Source organism: Passer domesticus, chromosome 14 (assembly GCF_036417665.1).
Source record: "Passer domesticus isolate bPasDom1 chromosome 14, bPasDom1.hap1, whole genome shotgun sequence".
In the NCBI taxonomy this organism is placed as follows: domain Eukaryota; kingdom Metazoa; phylum Chordata; class Aves; order Passeriformes; family Passeridae; genus Passer; species Passer domesticus.
Window position 1 is genome coordinate 18699391 of NC_087487.1, and position 20848 is coordinate 18720238.

General features: G+C 44.8%; 1 long non-coding RNA gene across 1 annotated transcript in view; it reads left to right on the forward strand.

Annotated features, from left to right (window-relative positions):
• Positions 1 to 20848, forward strand: part of LOC135280928 (uncharacterized) — a 46110-nt gene that overhangs the window by 1343 nt on the left and 23919 nt on the right. The window contains exons 2-4 of the long non-coding RNA XR_010347734.1: positions 1187 to 2180; positions 3125 to 3288; positions 3736 to 3827. This is a non-coding gene — a long non-coding RNA (uncharacterized LOC135280928). The remainder of the gene's footprint in view (positions 1 to 1186; positions 2181 to 3124; positions 3289 to 3735; positions 3828 to 20848) is intronic.

Sequence of the window (20848 nt, forward strand, 5' to 3'; positions counted from 1 at the left end):
GTCACTTGGTGAATTGTCACTGACTCAGTGGGCAGGGGGAGCCAGCCCTTGGTGTGCATGAAAACACAATTCTGTCCAACTGCATTTAACGTGGACTGCCAGGAACATGACACTGATTCACTCTAAGCTGTGTTTGCAGAGGTTTTCTTCTCTTAACATAATCTTTTCCCGTGATGTTGTTCCCCAGTTTCCTGCATAAAACCTCAAATTAAAAAAAAAAAAATCATATTTACATTGTGACAGCTTGGTCATTTTTTCCTCTTGGAAAAGTTTTATTAGCAGCAGTTTTTAAACCATGCCAGAAACACATCAAGGCTATAAAATCTTTTATTGTGTTTTATTGGTAAAAAGAATGTTTTTTAAAAAATCTACTCATTGGAGTCCATCCAAAATTGGCCAGTGAAGTAAAATGCAGTAAAATAACCTGGAAAGCAGCTTCTGCCATGGGCTCACTCCATGAGTGTGAATTCAGGGACTGACTCTGAGTGCTTCACTTGTCTCCAGCCTGGAGTGGATCTTCATCCACAAATGCTGCAGATATTTATGGCTTCTCTTGCTGCAGGATTCTGAGTGAGCACATCACAAAACCTTTGGCACAGAGCCATTGTGCTTCTCCTCCCACTTTATTTTCTATCTGTGTCACTTTGTGCTGCAAAACCTCTTATCTCCAGCTGGACACCAGGGATGGAGCCACCCCTAGCAGCAAACACCTAAACCTGCTATTTATTGGATTTTTGCTTTTAGCCCCTGTGTTTTGATGAAAAAGGAGAAACTGCCTTTCCTAATTCCCTGGCAGCTGTTCAGACAATGAGACCACATCAGCCTCACACAATTCTGACCTATCTCCTCAGCTTCCTGATTCTTCATTCTTCTGAGCTACACTCCCTTTCCAACCTTGAATAGGCCTTTTCTGTCTCAGACAGAAAAATCCTTTCTTATTATACAGCCACCAGAAAACCATGTAATTTTTCCAGTGTGTGGTCTGCTGCAACTACACTGAGATATTGGAGTTTTTTCCAAATCAAAACAAAACCCACTTACAATTGTTCTTGGAACAAGAACACTTGTGTAACTGTGCTTGTATTTTTCTCTGTTACAAAATGACTTTCCTTGCATTATATTTGCTGCTTTTGGAAACTTTTTGTCCAAAGCTCAACTGGGTTTATGACCTGGTTTTGTTTTTCAGAGAAAAACATTGGAATTATGGAAGAATATTGGAAGGAAGAGAAATGAGGATGGAAGAGAAATGAGAAATTATTTTCTTTACTGTGGGGAACACCAGTGTGGTATCCTGGGAAATCTGTGGGCAGCTTCTGGAGACAGTGTCCATTGCAGGAAAACCTCCAGAGTCTGGGAGAGCTTGTGTTTGAACTGGGATCCTGAGAGAAGATGCAGAGGAGTGACTCTGAAACTTACACTAATTTCCTTAGCAGCCCCTGCACTGTTATGAAAGACACTGCTCTCATATTTTCTGCCCCTTGAGCTCACTGAGGAGCTGCTATCACAGCCACTGGCTTTATTTGGGTCATTATTTTTTTAAAAATTAAACTCTTTGAGAGCCTGCCACCTCTGTTTTGCAAAGGAAGATTGTAAAGATTGGCAAGGACAGGATAAATCTGCAGAGTCTATTCTGGTTGTACTAAAACTCCAATTTTAAAGGTGTCATTTTCAAACCAGCTCCTAAACTGTGTATTTTTAATGTTTCTTGGTGTGTGCAGAGAGGTGCAGAGACTTCCTCCTTTTGTGGAACTCCCAGATGGTCAAAACTCCTGAGCCTTGGCACTGATACAGTCAAAGGTGCACACTGGATTTGGAATGGCCAAGCTCATGGCTGGTTAAAAACCCCAGCCACGATATATAATAAATGACAGATGTCACAGATACTCCTGGGTGCAATGAGGAAGGTCACAGAAATTTGCTTCTAAAAATCAATTTGAATTTCTCTTTTCCTGCTGACAGCTTGGTGCTAAGGGTGGGCCCCCATTTGATGTGAGCCCTGCAAGCTGCTGCAGGCTACCAGTGATTGGAATTTACTTGGATTAGTCTAATTGCTGCCTCTGCCATCATCTGTTTGCAATCACAAAGAGGAAGCTTCTGAAGCTTGGGAATGAGAGAAAATGAAGTGTCCTGACAACCACAAAACAGCAAGAAAGCTTTTGGAGGTTTTCCCGTCACTGTTTGTGAGTAGGAACAAAAAGACACAGTTATATTTTCTTTCCATTTCCATCTTTACCCTGCACCCGTGACATAAATACATCCAGCAGCAAAGAATAGTGGTAATTAGTGAAGGTCCCCAAGCACTGTCAGTTGATAATGAGTAAGAGTTCATGAATTGTTTTGGAAGGGGTTGAATTAGTTCATTATTGAATTAGTTGAATTAGGTCATTACTAAAAACATACAGTTGTTCTTTCTATGGATATTCAGCTTAGATTATGAAATATCCACATTCAGGGCTTTAAATTCAGTTTTAAAACACATTTTTTTTTGTGGTTTTGCCCCAGAAGGGCCCTTTCTCATGGACCAGACAGGCACAAATTGTCAGAGAGTGGACAGATAAAACACTTTAATAACTAAAGACACCCAGACTAATTTTGCTTCTGCCCAGGGCTGGAGGCTGAAGCTGGAGAGGAGACTTTGGAGCCTGGGGACAGCCTGGGCACTGCCAGCCTGGCCTGCCCTGGCCTCCTCAGCCCTTCAGCTGGGAGCAGCTTTGAAAAACAGCAGGAAAGGTTCTGCACAGGGCACCAGGGAGCTGCAAACTCTGATTTCTGCCTGAACCCTCAGGGATCTCTGCCTGCCTGGCCAGGGCAGGTGGGGAAGGGCAGCAAAGGAGCAGAGGGATCTCTGCAGCCTCAGGAGCTGTCAGGGCTGCCAGGGACAGGAGGGCTTTGCTCACATAAGCACAGCCCGAGAAAACTCCTGTCTAAACTTTCAGGCTCCTTATTTCCTGAATAAATTTTTAAATTTCATGGAGAAACTGAATATGAACTGGGACAATCTAAATTCCCTCACAGTGACAGTTGTTGGGTGCCATGGCCTGACCTCGTAGCTTATTTATCAAATCAAACAAGCAAAACCAGCAAGAAGAAAAATGAAAAAAAACTTTTACTTTTGCTTTTTCAGGGATAAATTCAGAGACAAGACCTCACTACTGCTCCTTAGCCACTTCAGCTCAAGTTCAGGACCAAGTGATGCCCCTGGAGATTTCATATGTTCTTAAAGGGAAATATCTGCCCCTGTGCAGATATTGCACTTTGCTCCATCACAGCCTCCTTATTGTTTAAAAGGTAAATCAGTTAAAAGTGTGGCAAATTACAGCCTGGCTTAGTGAGTTCTGAGAGCCTCTGTCACTTTGCCATGGGAAGGGTTAAATACTGCCTAAACACAATTATAATAGCAATATTATTAATAGAAGAATTTAAGTGCTTAAGGTGCTGCTAAGTGGTACTTGAGATTGCATTTGTGAACTTTCTTTTAGCTACCTCAAATCAAGAATCTTAGTCCCAGTCATCTCTGAAATGCTCCAATTTGATATGATCCAAACTGATTTAGCACATTTTAAAAAGCTAAGCTACATTCTTTAGAATGTAACTTCCCATTATGCCAAAAAGTACAAATTCCAAAACATATTTGTAATAATAATAATAATAATAACAATAATAACAGTGCTGCAGACATGCCAGGTTTCCAGTCTGGTGGATATAAACTGTTGGCATTGTGCATTTTCCTTTCAGCTGGCCTCTGAAGACAGCATCAGAGAGGAGCAGTGGGAGATAAGCAACACAGACCACAAGAAGGAAAAGAGATCCTAAGGGCTGTCAGAACAGTGAGTAAATGTTTAAAAATGTTTCTAACAAGCACTTTTCTCTGAGCCTGTGCTGTAAAACAAGCAGCCTGACAGGCAATCATGGATTGATTTCCCTGACAGGATGTGCAGGTGGGACTGCAGGCTTGTATAAACTTGAAAATTCTATTTATCAAATGCTTTCATACTTGTGGAAGAACCTGAAACAACATTTTTTTCTACAATGTCTCCAAAGAAAAGTTACTTGATTTGTAACCCAGATCCAAATTAAAAGGGTAAATGTGAATTGTCTGTGAGGGGAAGAGTTGTGTAGTGCCTGAGCTAAAGTCTGTTAAACCTTTGCTGATGGTTGATTAACTGCTGAAAAAGGACATTTGCACTGTTGTGTGCTGCACATTCAAAGAAGTTTCAGTTTTTTTGTAATCAAATATGACAACATTTTGGGTTTATGTGTATTACATAACCACATGCATGTACAGAAGCCTGCAAACAGAGGTAAGAGTAATTATTTTGCCTTTTAAATTGCAAATTTCAATGTGTTTCCTCCAGAATCAAATAAGCCAGGAATAATTTCACTCCAGCCTCACTTTGCTATGTTACTTTGCTGCAGATCAGGCCTTGCTTGTTTGCCCCATGGTCTTAGAAGGATGTGCTTTAAACCACAGAGAACAAGGTTTGCAGATGCTGTGGCCACTGCTGAAAGGAAACAGATGCTTTCCCAAAGCCACAACTGAGGGCACTGCAAGGCTTGGAGCTCTGTCCCAGAGAAATGGGTTTTGTTACCATTGGTTTGCTAAAACCCAAAATATATTATACACTGTATTACATTCACATGATCTCATCCTAAGCAAAACAAGCTTGTGGGACCTCTGATTCTGATTAAGCATTGGGGCTCCAGGGACTGTGCTACCATCCCACCTCACTGGCAGGGGTTTTGTCACGAGACATTTGTTATGTTTTTGAAGCAAATATTTCTGTGATAAGTGTTATATTAAAAGCCACAAGGATGTGAATAATCGTGTTTTCAGTGAAGAGTTTAAATGGCATGCTATAAATAAAGCCAAGGCCACACATTGACTCGAAAAGGTAAAAAAAAAAACCCAACCAGAAATACTGAATAGCTCTGTTCATCCTGCCCACTAAGTGGGGTGAGGCCATGGGGAAAAATAGCTTTTAATTGTATCACACAGGAGATGTGAATTAGGAGTGCACATGGCAGCCTTCACTCTGGTGTTTCCAGCCCTTGAACACTTGACTTTTCAGCCTTAACTTAGGTGGGTGGGGAGGTTCTTATTGATTCTGTCACATGCAGCTCAATTCCCCTTGAAAGCATTGGTGATTTCAAATTTATTTTGAAAATAAATTCCATTTCCTTTACTCAGTCCCAACTGCTGGTTTTTAAAGTGGGCTAGAAATGACAAATTCTCCCTGAAAAGGATGATTTACCTTGTTGTGAAGTGAGGCTCTCAGCTGCCACCTTCACTTCTCTCTGCTCACAAAGCTCAGCCAGGGAACAGAGCTCAGCCAGGCTCCTGCAAGGAATGGTGCCCCAAGGAAAGCTGAGCAGCCTGCAGAGCTCTGGAACTGCAGTGACATCAGCACTCAGACATTTCCAGTTGGCTTTCCCAGCACATCCAGGCAGCCAGGGGCTCTGGAGCCAGCTCACACTGACTCTTTATGGCTCCCCCACTGGGAACACAGCTCTGTCAGAGACCCACTGCAAGTGCTGGGTCCACAACACAACCAGGCTCACTCTGTGCTGGGGGATTTGGGAACACGGCTCTGTCAGAGACCCACTGCAAGTGCTGGGTCCACAACACAACCAGGCTCACTCTGTGCTGGGGGATTTGGGAACACGGCTCTGTCAGAGACCCACTGCAAGTGCTGGGTCCACAACACAACCAGGCTCACTCTGTGCTGGGGGATTTGGGAACACGGCTCTGTCAGAGACCCACTGCAAGTGCTGGGTCCACAACACAACCAGGCTCACTCTGTGCTGGGGGATTTGGGAACACAGCTCTGTCAGAGACCCACTGCAAGTGCTGGGTCCACAACACAACCAGGCTCACTCTGTGCTGGGGGATTTGCCTTCCCAGCCTGGCAGTGGCTGTGTGCTTCAGCCAGGGCTTGTGTGGGGAGCAAAGCTGGAATTCAGCCTTGTGATCCCTGAGCTCTCTGACTGCTGGGCTTCTGCCTTCGTGCATCTCAGGCTCCTCTTCTGCCACCTGGAATCCCTCCTGGCACTGCTGCTGGCCCCTCCTGAGAAGCTGAAAAACTCCTTGCTCTGTTGGATTCCATTTAATGCTGATAATGCCAAGCTCCACTCTGAAGTGCTGTAAGGGCTGGAGATGGAAAACAATCTTTGATGAGGGAGTGCTGGCATGTCTGCAGCAATATTATTATTATTATTATTATTATTATTATTATTATTATTATTATTACAAAGATGTTTTGGAATTTGTACTTTTTGGCATAATGGGAAGATTCATTCTAAAGAATGTAGCTTAGCTTTTTAAAAACGTGCTAAATCAGTTTGGACCATATCAAATTGGAGCATTTCAGAGATGACTGGGACTAAGATCCTTGATTTGAGGTAGCTAAAAGAAAGTTCACAAGTTCTTGAGTATCACTGGTGATTCTCCAGGATGGTTCATGCCTTTAACACCACCTGAAGGCAATCCAGCCCTCTGAGCCCTGCTTTACACGTGGGAAGATGTACTGGACAGGATAAGAACTGGGTTTATGCTTTCTTAGTGCAGCAGAAGTGGGGCAGGAACAGAGGAATGCATTGAGGTTCTTGAGCCAGAATATTTTACCTTTCCTTGACTGGTCCTTTTTTTGGAGAAAGTCATTTTGCTCAACCTTCCCCCATCTCCCTACTAATGTCTTTCCAGATAGAAATAATATTTGGGATCTGAGATTGTGCCTTCTGAAGTGGTTTCCATCTTGCTGTCCTCCTAAGAGAACTTTAACCTTTATTGAATGATCATGTTCAGCTACATATAATTACAAATCCATGAAAAAACAAGTCCCCTTGTATTTGTACACACTGCAGCAAAACGTACCTTTAAGGAGAAAACATTGCTTCAGTGTGACTGTCTGAATTTATTGGCTATTAGAAGCCTTACAGTGTATGGCTCACATTTTAGAACTCTTGATTTCAAGCTTAATGTGGTCAGGAAATATAAAAATACATTTATTTATGTCATCTACTAAAAATCTCAACCTATGTTACTGCGAGTAGAACCCAATCTGTGTTTATGTTGGAGATGAATGATTGGTTTGTAGCTGCCTGTGTTTCTAGCCAGGCTCAATGGAATGATTCTGCAGTACAACTCTGTGTGTATTTCTTTTTTTTTTTAAACTTCTTTTTATTTACTGCATGTGGCAACAATTTCCTTCCTCCCAGAGCCCACTGCCCAGTTCTCAAGGGCAGTGCAGCTGTCTGATAATAATTATTATTATTATCAGGCTGTGCACATGGAGTGCTAGATTTACTGAATTGTTCAAGGTTGTCAAAATCCAGGCAAATATTTCATTATCACTGATACCTGTTCACTGTTGCAAGCTTGGATTTGATTTGCTTTCCCAAGTCTTTGCAGCTGGTATTTGCACAAGCTTTCCTTGTTATTAAACTGCAGGAAAATAGATCTGAGCAGAATTTCTTCTCAGACATTTGATGACTGGATGTCTGTGTCAGGCTGCAGCAGCTTCCCTGTGGCACCTTCTTTCCCTGGAGCTTTAGTTCTGGATTAGTTCCTGGGCTGAAATCCCCACAGAGGGATCCCAGCTGAGCTTCCTCGTCCCAAGAACCAGGTCTGGTTCCCCTGAGCTGGGACTGCAGAGGGTTTGCTGGCTTTTCCTGCAGCAGGCACAGCACATTTCACCTTTTTGTCCAGCAAATTTCCCATCCTGTGTATGTGGACAATGAATGTGAATATAATAATTTCCTTTTAAATGTGAAGGCTCCCTGGTTGAAACACCAAGTCCAGGCACCTGGGGCTGTTCTGCTCCCTGTGAACAGAACACCTTTGTTGCCTTAGACTTTAGTGATTGTAGGATCAAACTCTGAGTTTCACACATGTTGGAAGTAAAATTTCTTTTCCCTCTGAAAGTGAGGGTGAATAACCAGCTCAGTAAAAAAGGTGTACAGAATACAGAGCAGAAAAAGCCATGAAGATCTGGGGTAAAAAATCAGGGAAAGAAAAAATAGCATTAAAAGTCTTGCTTGGGAGTCCAAAGTTTGCCAGAAAATCAGAAGCTGAGGTTGGTGAAAAGGATTGTGGGACTTCTTTGGATAAAAGCAGAAGAATTGAGGAAAAGCTAAATCACTGTGCCTGAAACTTTCATATCTTCCATACCATACTCCAAAATGAGGTTTGGATCACTCATCCACCTTCCCAGCTACTGGGGAAGTCACACCTTGGGGTTATTCACCCAGGGAGGAAATCATGTTTTAAGTGTCTTTGGATTTCCATGTCTTCTCTACTTTGTGTCTCCCTTCATACATAAAGACTCTTAAAACAACATTAATGTGTGTTACAGAACTGAAAATAATAGAAGTGTAGGGTAATTCTTTCAAGAGGCTATTTTTAAATTCCTATTTGCACTAATTTAGTTTAAAAAGTCATACCTGCATCTGTCAGTATCAGAGCTCTGCTCATCCTGCAGAGTTGTACTTAATTTTTGTTTAAAGATACTCTAAAATTATGGGAGAGCGTTGATCATTCCAATATATATTTTTTAATTAAGATGTTCTCATGAGTGCCATCACTCAGCAAACAATCCCAGTGCTCTAGTGGGACAATAAATATGTGTAGAGCTCCCAGCCCTTGCAATCCAGTATGAAGAGCTGGGTGATTTTGGAGGAGCTGCTTTGTTTGCTCTAGGAATTCATCCATCTCTGGGGCAGAACTTCCAGTTGTTTTAACAGTGTGTGTCAGGATTAGCAGCCAAGTTCTGAATATTCTCAGCTCCTCAGGCCAAGCCCTAAATTCATACTGTGAAGAAAAAATAAAAAATAAAAGAGGGAAAAACCCCACAAAACCAGTTTGGGAAGGCCTTTTATGGGTGTGCTTGAAAGAAATAATGTCCACCAAGCAATTCCATGTAGGAAAATGGGACAGTTCTGTAAAACAAGGCTTGGACCCCAGCAGCAATGGAGAGTGTGTTGTTCTGCATGGGCTGTCTCTGGATATCCCCTTTATGAAGGTTTTTGACTTCTATAAGGATTTCTGCACAGATTTGCCATAAAGTAACCGAGGTCTCCGGGGCTCCTCTGCTTTGTCCTGCCACAGACAGCCCTGGTTTGGGAAAGGAGCCATGAGGGAAAAAAAAGAACAGGCTCCTTTTGTAGCTAATAACTTCCTTTAATTGGTAATTAAGCTGCCTGCTACTTATAAATGTCAATAAAGGTCAAAATATTTAGAAGCAGAATCGTTTTAGTGGCTTCCCATTTCTCATTGCATAAGCTGCCTGCTCAGACCACACACAGGCACCATTTGAAGATGGTTTGGATTTCAGAGCCCTCATCTTCCCACCAAATTCTTCTCTAAAGCAGCCCAGAAGGGACAGAGCAGCTTTTAGTCAATAGGAGGGAGGATGTGAGCGGAGGCTGCTGGGTGAGCATTCCTCACATTTTGGAATTGCACCGCAGGCGCTGGGCTGGAGCAGGAGGGCTGGCCAGATGGTGCTCTCATTTATTCCTGCATCCCGGGAAAGAAAGGGGCTGCATCCCATCCGTGTGCAAAAGCACTCAAGGAAAAGCTGCCTGCTAACAGATTAAACACCAACTGCAGCTTGGAAATGAGAATTAGTGTAAATCCTGTTGTTTCTGTCGAGCGGGGAAAAGTACAGAGGGTTTTGCTCGGGGAGTTAACATGTACAAACACTTATCCTCACTGCATGGATCTGCTGGTTTTGGGAGCACTCTTCCCACTGAAATTAATCAGTTTACAAGGGGGCAAGTGAGGGGACATTTGGCTTTGAAGAGTGCAGAGAATGTATTCCCAGAGGGATCTTTGATCTTTTTATGGTGTTTTGTTTCTGAAGTGTGTGTGTGTGTCCTGCAGGGACTTGGCATTTTGGAAATCAGAGCTGTGGGGACTAGACTTTGATATTGCACTGAATATAGCTGGAATAGTAGAATATGAATATGGCCTCCCTTTTAATGCTTTCCCAAAGGATCCTCAAGAAGCTCAGAGCCTAATTTACTATTCCATGAGCTCTCTGTGTAGGACAGGCTGGGGTTTTATGGGAGGACAATGCACTGGTGCTTTGTGGAATCTGGAGGTGGAGATGAGCTGACCAGGATGTCAGGTAGAGCTGGGAATGGGAAATCTTTCCTTCCAGACTAAACTGGGCATGTTGGTGAGGGTGCCACCAACACAAGTTTACTCATTCTGGATAGGTGGGAGACCTGAAAATGTCCTGGAAGGGGAGATATCCTCTTGCCACATTCATCCTTCCTGGAAGTTCCCACTGGAGCCCCCAGGCCAGCCAGGCCCAGCTGTCACTGGAGGCCAAGATTCCATGGGCTCCCGGGCGTGGAAAATCATTCCAGCCACGTGGAATCTCCAGCTTTTCCTGGGGCAGGTTTGCTCACTGGCTGCAGGTGTGATCCCTGTTGGGATTCCACGTGGAATCTCCAGCTTTTCCTGGGGCAGGTTTGCCCACTGGCTGCACCCTGTGATCCCTGCTGGGATTCCCTGTGGAATCTCCAGCTTTTCCTGGGGCAGGTTTGCCCACTGGCTGCACCTGTGATCCCTGTTACTGGGTAACTGATCAAACATTGCTGCTTTTACAAATAAAGGTACTTTTGCCATAAAAACATCGAGCCAGGGGACCACAAGGCACTCGTGCTGATGTGACTCCTGCTGCCTTGTTTGCTCCCTGTGTCAGCCCCAGATGTTTTCTGCAAAGATTTGAGGAAGTGGCTGTGAAGAGCAGCTTTAGAGATCCAAGTGGTAGCTTTCAAAAGCCAAAAATGCTCTCTAAAGTCAGGAGATTTTGTTAAAGACCACAGATAAGTATGCTTTCAAAATTCATTGTTTCCTGGGTGTTTTAGAGTCATTGCAATATTTGTATTTATTTTCTTCCAAACTTTTATTCTGTAATTGTGATGGAGAGAAGCTTCTTATTAAAAACTGAAAACAGAGCACTATGAAAATTGCTTTTATGATTTCAGAAGCTTCTCATTTGCTAATAATACAAGTAATTATCCCAAAAGAGCAATAGAACTGTTTGACCATCATACCAGAAAAATAATGTACATTTTGATATTAAAGACACAAACATGAGTTAAATAGCATTTTGAGAGTTTGGAGATGAAGTTTGTATTGCTCCATCTTTCATAAATCCTCTCATAATTTCAGAGCCAGAAATGGACAAATGAAGATAAACACTCAAGGAATTTAAACTTTCATTTTCATCTCACAATTTCTGTAACATGATTAGGGTTTGTCCTGGTCCTTCTGCTAAAACTCTTCCCCAGTACCAGCACAGCCCTGCACCAGGCAGGATTTCTGTCTGTGCCTCCCTGTCTGCCCCGATCCATCCCTGTCCCACATCCTTCAGCTGATGGAATTTGCAGATTATTGGAGGAGGAACAGAGGAATGGGAAGGATGAATTATTTCTTACATCATGATTCTGTGCATCTCCAGTGGTACTGAAGGAAAAAAAACAAAAAAAGGGAAGAAAATTAGTGAAAGATTAAAAACCAAAATATATTTTAAAACAGAGGACGAAAGAAAATAATTCCAAAAGCTGATTATTATGCTAAAATAAATCTATATATTCTGCTGAGATACAGGTAAGAAGCAGTGAAGGACTGGGGAGGAAGCTGGGAAGAGCTGGGCTTTTCCTTTTCCTTCTCCTTGTCTCCCTGCAAGTTTTTGTGTAGCTTGGATGGTGTGGAAAGGCCTGTGATCACTCCTTAGGAATTCTTTCCTGTGTTCCTTCCTCTCCTCATGCACACACACAGTAAATCCCTGCTGTCAGTCCTGCACCCCTGTGCTCACAGAGCGCTGAGCACTGACAGCTCCAGCCACCAACAAATGGTGCTGCACATTTTCCTGATGGCTTCCCAGCACCGAGTGTATGATTTAGATCCTTCAGCCTCCCAAGTGCTCCACTGGGTGTCCTTTAATATTGCATTATATTACTCATGATGCATAGTCGATTCCACTGCTTCCATTTACTTTAGCAATGATAAATGGCACAAACTGGACCAGAAGTTTATAAATTTTAAGTGCTTTGTAGGCAACTGTTACCCAGAGAAATTTTCAAACTGTTTGTTACTTTGGGTCATGGAAAAATTGCTTCCAGAAGCTTGGTTAATGAGTTTCAAAACAGGGTAAAATGCATGAATTCTTTATGACTAAGAAGCATATTAGTGTCAAGATTTTCCCTTCGTCAGTTCTGCACAGTTAATATTTAAAAAGAGTTACAAAAATATAGCAGAAAAACCTCAAGGAACTTGCAATTTAGTTTTTTCTCACTGTAATGGCTTCCTAAAAACTGTTCAGCTGCAGGGGCAGGGCTGGAGCATCGTGGTGCTGTGTGTGGAAAGCTGAGGCAGCTGCAGTGAGCCGTGCCCTGGTCAGAGTGGTGTCTGTGTCTGGAGTATCCCAGAGTGGAGGGAGCTGGAGTTTGTGCCCTGTGCTCTGGCAGTGCTGCTTCCCTGGGCGTGATTTGGGCACTCTGTGAATTCCTGCTCCCTCTGGCCATGGATGAGCCACGCTGCAGGATGGAAAGAGGGCTCCTGGCCTGCTGTCTGTGCTGCTGGGATGGTAAAGGCAGCAAAGCAGGAGGACAAAGGAAATTGGGAAGGAGTTAAGGAGCATTTACAGAATCCAGTTCTCTCCATTTCCCATAAACAGCGAGGTGAAGCACTCAGCGAGAGGAGCATGGGGTGATGGCTTTTCTGCACAGAAATGCTGGACTTTGGGCATGGAACACAGCCAGAAATGTTCATTCCTATTTAACCCTCGCAGGAGGGGCCACTTGTGTCCTGCCTGTCAGAGCTCACAGTCCCCAGAATCAGTCCTGAGGAAATCGGGTCTGCCCAAACTCCAGCAGGGCTTGACAGAGGGGACCATGGCTTTAAAAAGCCAGAGGGCAGGGGCAGATGGGATATTGGGAAGGAATTCCTGGCTGGCAGGGTGGGAGGCCCTGGCACAGGTGCCCAGAGCAGCTGTGGCTGCCCCTGGATCCCTGGAATGTCCAAGGCCAGGCTGGACAGGGCTTGGAGCAGCCTGGGATGGTGGAAGGTGTCGCTGCCGTGGGGTGGAACGAGGTGATCCCTAATGTCCCTTGCAACCCAAACCATCCCGGAATTCCGGCTCGGGCGAGCGAGCGGTGCCAGGAGCCGGCAGCGACCGCACGATGGCAGCGTGGGACCGGCGCTGCGGCCGCGGGAGCCGGGAGAGCCCCGGGGCACCGGAACCACCGGGACCGGGGATGCTGGAATCCCGAGGGGACCGGGAACCACCGGGACCGGGGATGCTGGAATCCCGAGGGGACCGGGAACCACCGGGACCGGGGATGCTGGAATCCCGAGGGGACCGGGAACCACCGGGATCGGGGATGGTGGAACTCCCGAGGGGACCGGGAACCACCGGGATCGGGGATGCGGGACAGCCCCGGGGGGACCGGGAACCACCGGGATCGGGGATTCGGGACAGCCCCGGGGGGACCGGGAACCACCGGGGTCGGGAGAGCCAGGACCATCCCGGGACCGCTGAATCCCGAGGATCGGGGAGAGCCAGGACCATCCCGGGACTGCGGAGGGAACGGGAGCATCCCGGGGCCATCCCGGGGCCATCCCGGGGCCGGGGCAGCCGCTGCCCTGCGCAGCACACTCGCCGCTGTGCGGGATCATCTTTAGCCTCGTGCTCTCCCCCTGCGAGCAGCCGCTGCAGCAGGCCAGGGTTATTTTAAACGAGACTTTGACATGTTGCTTTGCTGTGTTTTGTGGTTTCCCTTCCCCCCAGCCCAGCTTTGTGGGGCGGTGGCAGAGGTGGAAGCCCCAGCGGTGAAATGGGAGCTCACGGGAATATCGCGGTTTGCAGAGGCTCCTGCACTGCCCAGCATCCCAGAGCTGGGCAGGATCCGTCCGGGCTCCAAGGAACCCTCCATAAAGAGCCCAGCCTTCAAAGCCGTGGCTGGGAAAGCACGTGGGCCATAGGCACTGGGCAGGATCTTTAAAAGTCTGCAAAAATAAGGCAGAACTGCTCATATCTGCAAAAATAAGGCAGAGCTGCTCATATCAGATCCATCTGGTAGAGCTGCACAAAACCATCCAGCCAGGCTTTGCTCCGTTCCCTCCAAACTGTGCTTACATTATATACATTGTCCCTATTGTGCATTGTAGGGGATGGTCTCTCTCAAATGCCAGCGTCTTCTGGCTTTCATTTGTTCCCAGACCTCCCACCAAGTGGCTGCTGATTGAAACCCTTTTTACTCTCCTGCCAGGTTTAGCAAAAAGGGCTTGGTGTACTCAGGGCCTTTGATCTATCTGGGATGAACATTTTCATTGAAAGAGGTGGATGAGTCACTCTGTATTTGACACGGAGCTATCTTGGAATACCTCTGGATTTGCCTTTTCAACCTCTTTTGTATTTTTTTTAATTTTTTTTTTTCATGTGGCTATAAATATTTTTCTCTGCGAGAAGCATGAAGCTCTTTTTTGGAAATGAAAGAGCCCTATTCCAAATAGGAAAAACACACTTAGCTAAGGTTTGTGCAGTGCATATTTAGTGGTGGAAGGTGCTGTGTTGGCCCTGCCTTGCTTTTCAATACAATATCCTGCAGTGTGAAATGAATGGCTGTATTTAGAGGTATCTGGAAGTGATGACTGATGTTTGGAGAAGTTACAAGGCTTTTCCTTTTCCACATGAACTCTCCAACCTGGCATTTCCACAGCAGTGAAATACTTCTGGGGCTGAGATCATCTGATTATTATTTCCTGTGTCATGTGCAGAATTTATTATTTTGTTGAATATTACAAATATATTCTTAAGTTGCCTGAGTTTGGGGTTCTTCTGCAAAGTTCACTGGCATAACAGGGATATTGGACTGGCAAAAATAAGTTTCTCTCCTTGGATATTATTTTGCTGTGATTAGTGAATGAAAGTCACAAATGAAGGAGGGGGAAGGGAGAGTGAAATTCCCTAAAAATGCTATGAAGGTATTCTGTAAAAATTAAAATAAGTTTTTTTTTTTTTGTTTTTTTTTGTTTTTTTGCACTAATGACTGCTAAAAGCCAGAAATTTGGACTTTCTATTTGCTTCAGTGTCCAATTATTTTTTTCTCTTCTTTGGGAAAGGTGAACACTTCTGTGCTAATGCAGGATTATTCCTGGTCACAGCAGAACCAGTGCTGCTGCTGGGAACTGCAGAGGGCAATGGGCTCATTGCCTCAACTATTTTCATCAAGATTTTTAATCCATTTTATACCTCTAAAAACTGAAACAAAACAGACTAAAATCTTAAATTGCCCGAAGAAGTCCCAACCCAGGGCATTCTGTGATTCTATAAAATCCAGTAAAAGCTCTTCAAATAAACTGTGACATTAAAATGCCAATTAAAATGTCTGTGCAAGCATTAAATCAGGATATCAGAAATAGTGAGAGTTATCTCCCAGCTCAATGCTGTTGTTTTAAACTGGAAATAATTCTGTAAAAACTGACTCAAATGCCACGTAGGTCTCCTGAGCTGCCTTGTGTGTGCTCAGAGCAAGGTCTTTTTGGGCTCTTTTGCTTACAAATAGAGTGGGAGAATAAATAATTTTTAAAAAATTGGCATCTGGATTGTTGCAGTTTGTGTGTTTGTAACACCACCCATATTTCTTCCTCCCTTGTTTTGTAATATTGCATGGTATGTGGGTCTTCATTAAGGGATATTTTGTCCCTTGGCTTTTTCTGCACATGATTACACAGTAGCCATCCGTTCCCAACATCTGTGTTTATGAAAACCTTTCCAATAAATCTGTGCAGAAGGGAACTGTCCACATTTCCTCCGAGTCCTGCAAAAGATGCTGTTTTTCTTTGTGATGCATTGGTTAAAGATTACCCGGCTGAGATGTTTGCATTTGAGGTGAATCTTCAGCATAACTCCAGAAGTGGATTGGGAATGGGCAGGCGGTGCCTCCAGGGCTGAGTGCAACCCCAAAATCCTCATCCTGGATGGCAAAGCCAGCTCAGGGTGTCCCCAGGAGAACACCCCAGGGATGACTTGGGCCATCAGCTGCTCTGCCTGTGTGTCACCCTCTGTTCCTGGGGCTGGCAGCTCCCACACTCCCACAGGATCAGACCCCCTTGGCACAGACCATCAGTGTGGGATTTTGGCCAGCACTGCCAGCTCTGTGACACAGGGCCCTTCCCAGGCAGATTTTTGGCTCCCTGGCTGCAGTCACACGAGGGTGCACGGCTCCAGTTGTGGCTGTGGAACAAAAGCCACCAAGTGTCCCCGTGCTGGGAGGGAGCTTGTGAGCACAGCAGCAGCCAGGCACTGGCAGCAGCAGCTGTGTGCTCTGGGCTGCTCCCTGCCCCTGCTCTCACACCCGCCGTGTTTTGGAGCTCATGGCTGTGAGTGGCACCAGGGAGGGGCAGGCTGGGAGTCCAACCTCACAGGTGATGCCAATCTGGGCAGAATCGTTATTAGTTTATAGGTGCCACCTGAAAACCATTACAGAGCTAACGAGCTTTTGTCAGGGGGCAGGAGTACCTTGGAAATCATTTTGTGGGTGGTAAATTTTTTGTAGCTCACCCTGCTCTGGATGTCTCTAAGGGCCAGGAATTATGGAGAGGAGCTGGCTTTTGAAAAGCTTCACCATTCAGCTTTTGATCAGCCAGGTAATTCTGCCTTTAACTCTCAGGGTGCTTGTGCTCTATGGTCTGTGGCACATTTATTGCAGACTAAATTCTCAACTATCATCAGAACTATTTGTCTGTTCTGCAAAATTTGCAGAAACAGAGGCTGGTGCCCTCCAAACTTCTAGACTCAGGACTTACTGTTTTTCTTTGAATAACTTTTGTTAACATTGGCAATAGGGCCTGGGTTAATTTGTCTTGGGACTGGGAATGTTGAACAGGTGTGGGGACAGGGGTGTCTGACGTGGTTTTTTATTTCTTTCTGTGTCTGTGCTCAGTGGCTTGGCCAGACTCAAGGATGGTGCAGAGGGACTGGGTTTGGAGTTGAGTAATTTGACCTGAGGAGTTACACAGAGATTTATGAACCAGGAACTGGTCACTGTTGGATTAAATTCAGTCAGGTGGAATTAGAGCATGAACCCTGACTCCTTGGGGCTGAGAGCACCTTCAGTTTCCTAGCTCATACTCACCAGGAGACAAAACCTGAACTACAGACCTGCTCATGCTCCTGTGTGTTGTCCCTACAGCCATGACATGGCACTGAAACCACAACTCTGCCCTGTGGAACCTTAAAAGATATTGAAGAAATTTTTACTGATGCTCACTTTGTACTTTTTCTTGTACAAAGGATTTGTTCCCTGGCAGTCACTTGCCCATCAATAAAGCTGCAGTATTTTGTCTCTACTCCCAGGGCGAGCCAGTTCTCATGAAATTAAGGAAATGTCTTGCTTTTCTCTGATGTGAAAAATCAAACTTTTGAGGGCAGTATATCATTATCTTCCAATTCCTAGGGCTCCCCTTTTCCTGATATAAGTAGTCCTGAACTGAATGCTTCCTGAGTATTAAGAAACAAACATTTTGCTCAGTTTCTCTTCCAGAGTCTCAGGAATTCAGTGGGAAAAAGGCTCAGTGCTTTGTGGAGATGTCATTATCTGTCAGCTCTCTTTAAATTCCTTTGAGGGATTTTTATAACATTGTTTTTCCTTTCTTCTCATTTGTGTTTTACATACAAGTCCTGGTATTTTGGTTTAGCCCACAAACAACATGAAGCCTTAATTTTTCCTGCCTACTGCAAACCAGACTTTTCCCCAGCCTCAATTATCCGGAAGGGAGCTGCGGATGTAAAACCACACCAAAAAGTTTGAAGCCCATACAAAAGCATTTGAGTTTCTTGTACGAGCCCCTGTTCTTCAGTGTGTGTTGTCTTTGGGCCACCTTGTTTTTCACCATGGCAGAGGTGATGCCCATTTTGCCATCATCATGGTTTTTGCTGAGGAGAAAAGAGTTCTCCGCAGCTTCTGTAGAATTTCTCATTTTTATTTCTGCCGTAGAAACCCAACCTAGAACTGAGGTTATGACAAACTGGTTGTGTGCAACTCTTCCTTCCAGTGTCCAGTTTGATTTCTAGGAAGAAATTTTTGTTTAAAGTGTTTGTGTGCTGTGCATGGGCAGCTTCAGCAGGGATGGCTGTGCAAGGCATTCCTTGATCACCTCAGTCTGCAGCCCTGCAGTTCCACCTGAGCTGCCACTGACTGCAGTTTATCACTGCTCAGGCTGTAAAATGGGCTGGGTACAGGCTCTGGAGCTGCTCAGGTGATGGGATCTGCAGGGATGAGGTGACACTGGACAGGGCAAACTTCCCCTGGCTTGCCCAAGCTCCCTCAGGAAGAATCCACAGAGAACAGCAACAATAAATGGCATTTAGATCTCTCTGTTATGCACCAGAGCTATAATGCCCATTTTATTTCTTATTGTTTGTTTCTTACTGAGCTGCAGGGAGCAGGGAAAATACAGTCAGGAAGAAGTTCAGTACACAATGCTCTGATATTTGCATTTTCTGCCCCAAAGCGTTTGCTGCTGGGAGCCACTGGAGACAGGATGCTGTTCTATATGGACTTCTGATCTGATGCAGGTTGATTGTTTTCCTGCTTTTAAATACTTTAGGGCTGGATTTTGGCCAGATCTCCTGGGGTCTATATGAAGATAACAAATCAAAATGTCTTCCCCAAGGAGCAAACAATTTAAGCACAAGACAAGAAAGACACAGGAACAGAGACAGTCTGGGGAGTATTAAGAACAAGTTTAAAATTTCCAGCTATTAATGAGAAAAGGTCTTTCATTTTTCATCCAGCTCTGGGGAGGACATCTGAAGAGTTTGGATTTCAGTTTCACGGTCTGGGAAGCCGTGCTGGCAGCATTGTTGTTTATCTCTCCTGAGAAACAGCATGCTTCAAGTTGATTCTCTATCGCATAAAGGTTTAAGAAAAATATTTTGTTTGCTGCTTTCTCAGCTGTGCACAGCATTTGTCTTCATCCTTTGCTGGTATAATATTATAATAGTTTCTTGTAAGTGCTGAGCCTTTACTGCTGACAGCTGCTGAGAAATGATGCTGTCATGAATCATGCTTGCAAACACAGTTCTGTGATGTGACCAGTTCTCAGCCCCCATAATTAACAGCCAATTACTTCCTCTCCGAGAAGCCAAAACTCCAACAGATGAAAGAAATAGTGTTGTGGGAGCAGATGTGTTGTATCAGTTCCTGTGTCCTCTGCAAACAGACAAACACTGGCTTACATGGGAGTGCAGCAGTGGAAGTCCCTAAAACCACGCCTGGGTTTGGCCATCTGGGCTCAGAGTGAGCGGGGAGAGGGAAAGGGAGGAGGAGGAGGAGGAAAGGTCCATCCCAGCTCGGCTGCAATAACAGCAGGTCACCATTTCAGAGCTTGCTGCCCGTTCCCTGGAGGGCACAGCCCGTGTTTATTGTGGGGGTGTGCACGGGGAGGGGAGAGCTGCAGGCTGAGGGTGCCAAAACCCGGCTGGGACGGTGCCAGTCCCGGCTGCAGCTTTTGTTTAAGTGGGACACCAAAGCTGAGCCTCCTCCAGCTGCACTTGGTGTGGCACAAAGCAGTGAGACACAGCTGGGGAATGGGAGCCAGCCCCTCTGAGCACAGCCTGCAGTCAGTCATTTACTGACTTCTCCTCTTTATAGATTGTTTTTTTAGCAGAATTTAATTTTTCTTGGTCCACTTGTGTCATCTGTGCAGGACTGATTTCCTGGGAGCAGGTTTAAGCCTGTAAGATGTTCCCAAACTTTTTGCTTTCTCTTTGTTCCATCATTTCGTATGTGCAGTACTTGACTGAGCAACTAAATTCTCTATCCCGAAAGGCTGGCTGGGAATTTATGAGTAGAAAGAGTTAAATCAGGATTTAAAAGGAGCATTTGCTCTGGATGTTTCATTATCAATCTTCCACATAGTCCTTGGTTTTGTCAACATAACATTCACTGTCAATATTCATTAATATCACAAAATGTATGCAGAGATAATAACGACCTAAAATTAACTAAAGGGTTCTTTTTATTTGCTTTATCATAGCTGGTGTAAGGGTGGTGGTGCCACCAACCTCCTTTCCATAAACATGTGATGGAATTTTAATTAAAACTTTATAATGATCTCAAACTGTAAGAATAAAAGTGGGGGTGAATGCTGTTGTAGTAAATCTGTGTGTGCCATGAAATGAGCATTCTTAAATATTCTGCAGTATTTTTTAGCTCTGGATCTCCTCAAAACCGCTACCAACTGTCTGGTTTGGAGAAAGCTACTTTCCTGCCTCTGCTGCTCCTATAAAATGTGTTCAGAACATTTACAGGAGGCTGGAGGAGTTAGTATTTCTGCAGTTCTGTAAACATTTGAAAATGTAAAATATTTGCAGATGTAGTGCCATATGTAACTCCATAACAAATTTTTATTCCTTGTATACTAAATTTCTGAATAGCAAGAAGTCTCTTGGCTGGCTGCTCCTCAGCTGTGAGACTTTGGGAGATGCTTTTTTGGGGATGAGTCATGCAGGCTGTGCTCCCAAGCCAGGCTTTACCACCTCCCTCCCCGGTTTGTTGCTGCTCTCACATCAAGAGCGGTGCAAAGCCAGAGCCTGCTCCTGCCTTTGAGCATCCTGTGTTCATCTGGCTCCGTGATTCACGCTCTGGGATCAGCCCCACTTCACAATGGATCAAGGAACAGGCTCTCTTGCCTTTTAACCTTCTGTAATTTGTACCAAGGCTTTCCTCTGCAGTTGCAAAATCTGCGCGTGTGAAAGCTTTGCTCACCAGCAAACCCTGTCAGCCTGACCAAAACTGAGTTTCATGATGTGCTATTTGGATTATGAGAGTC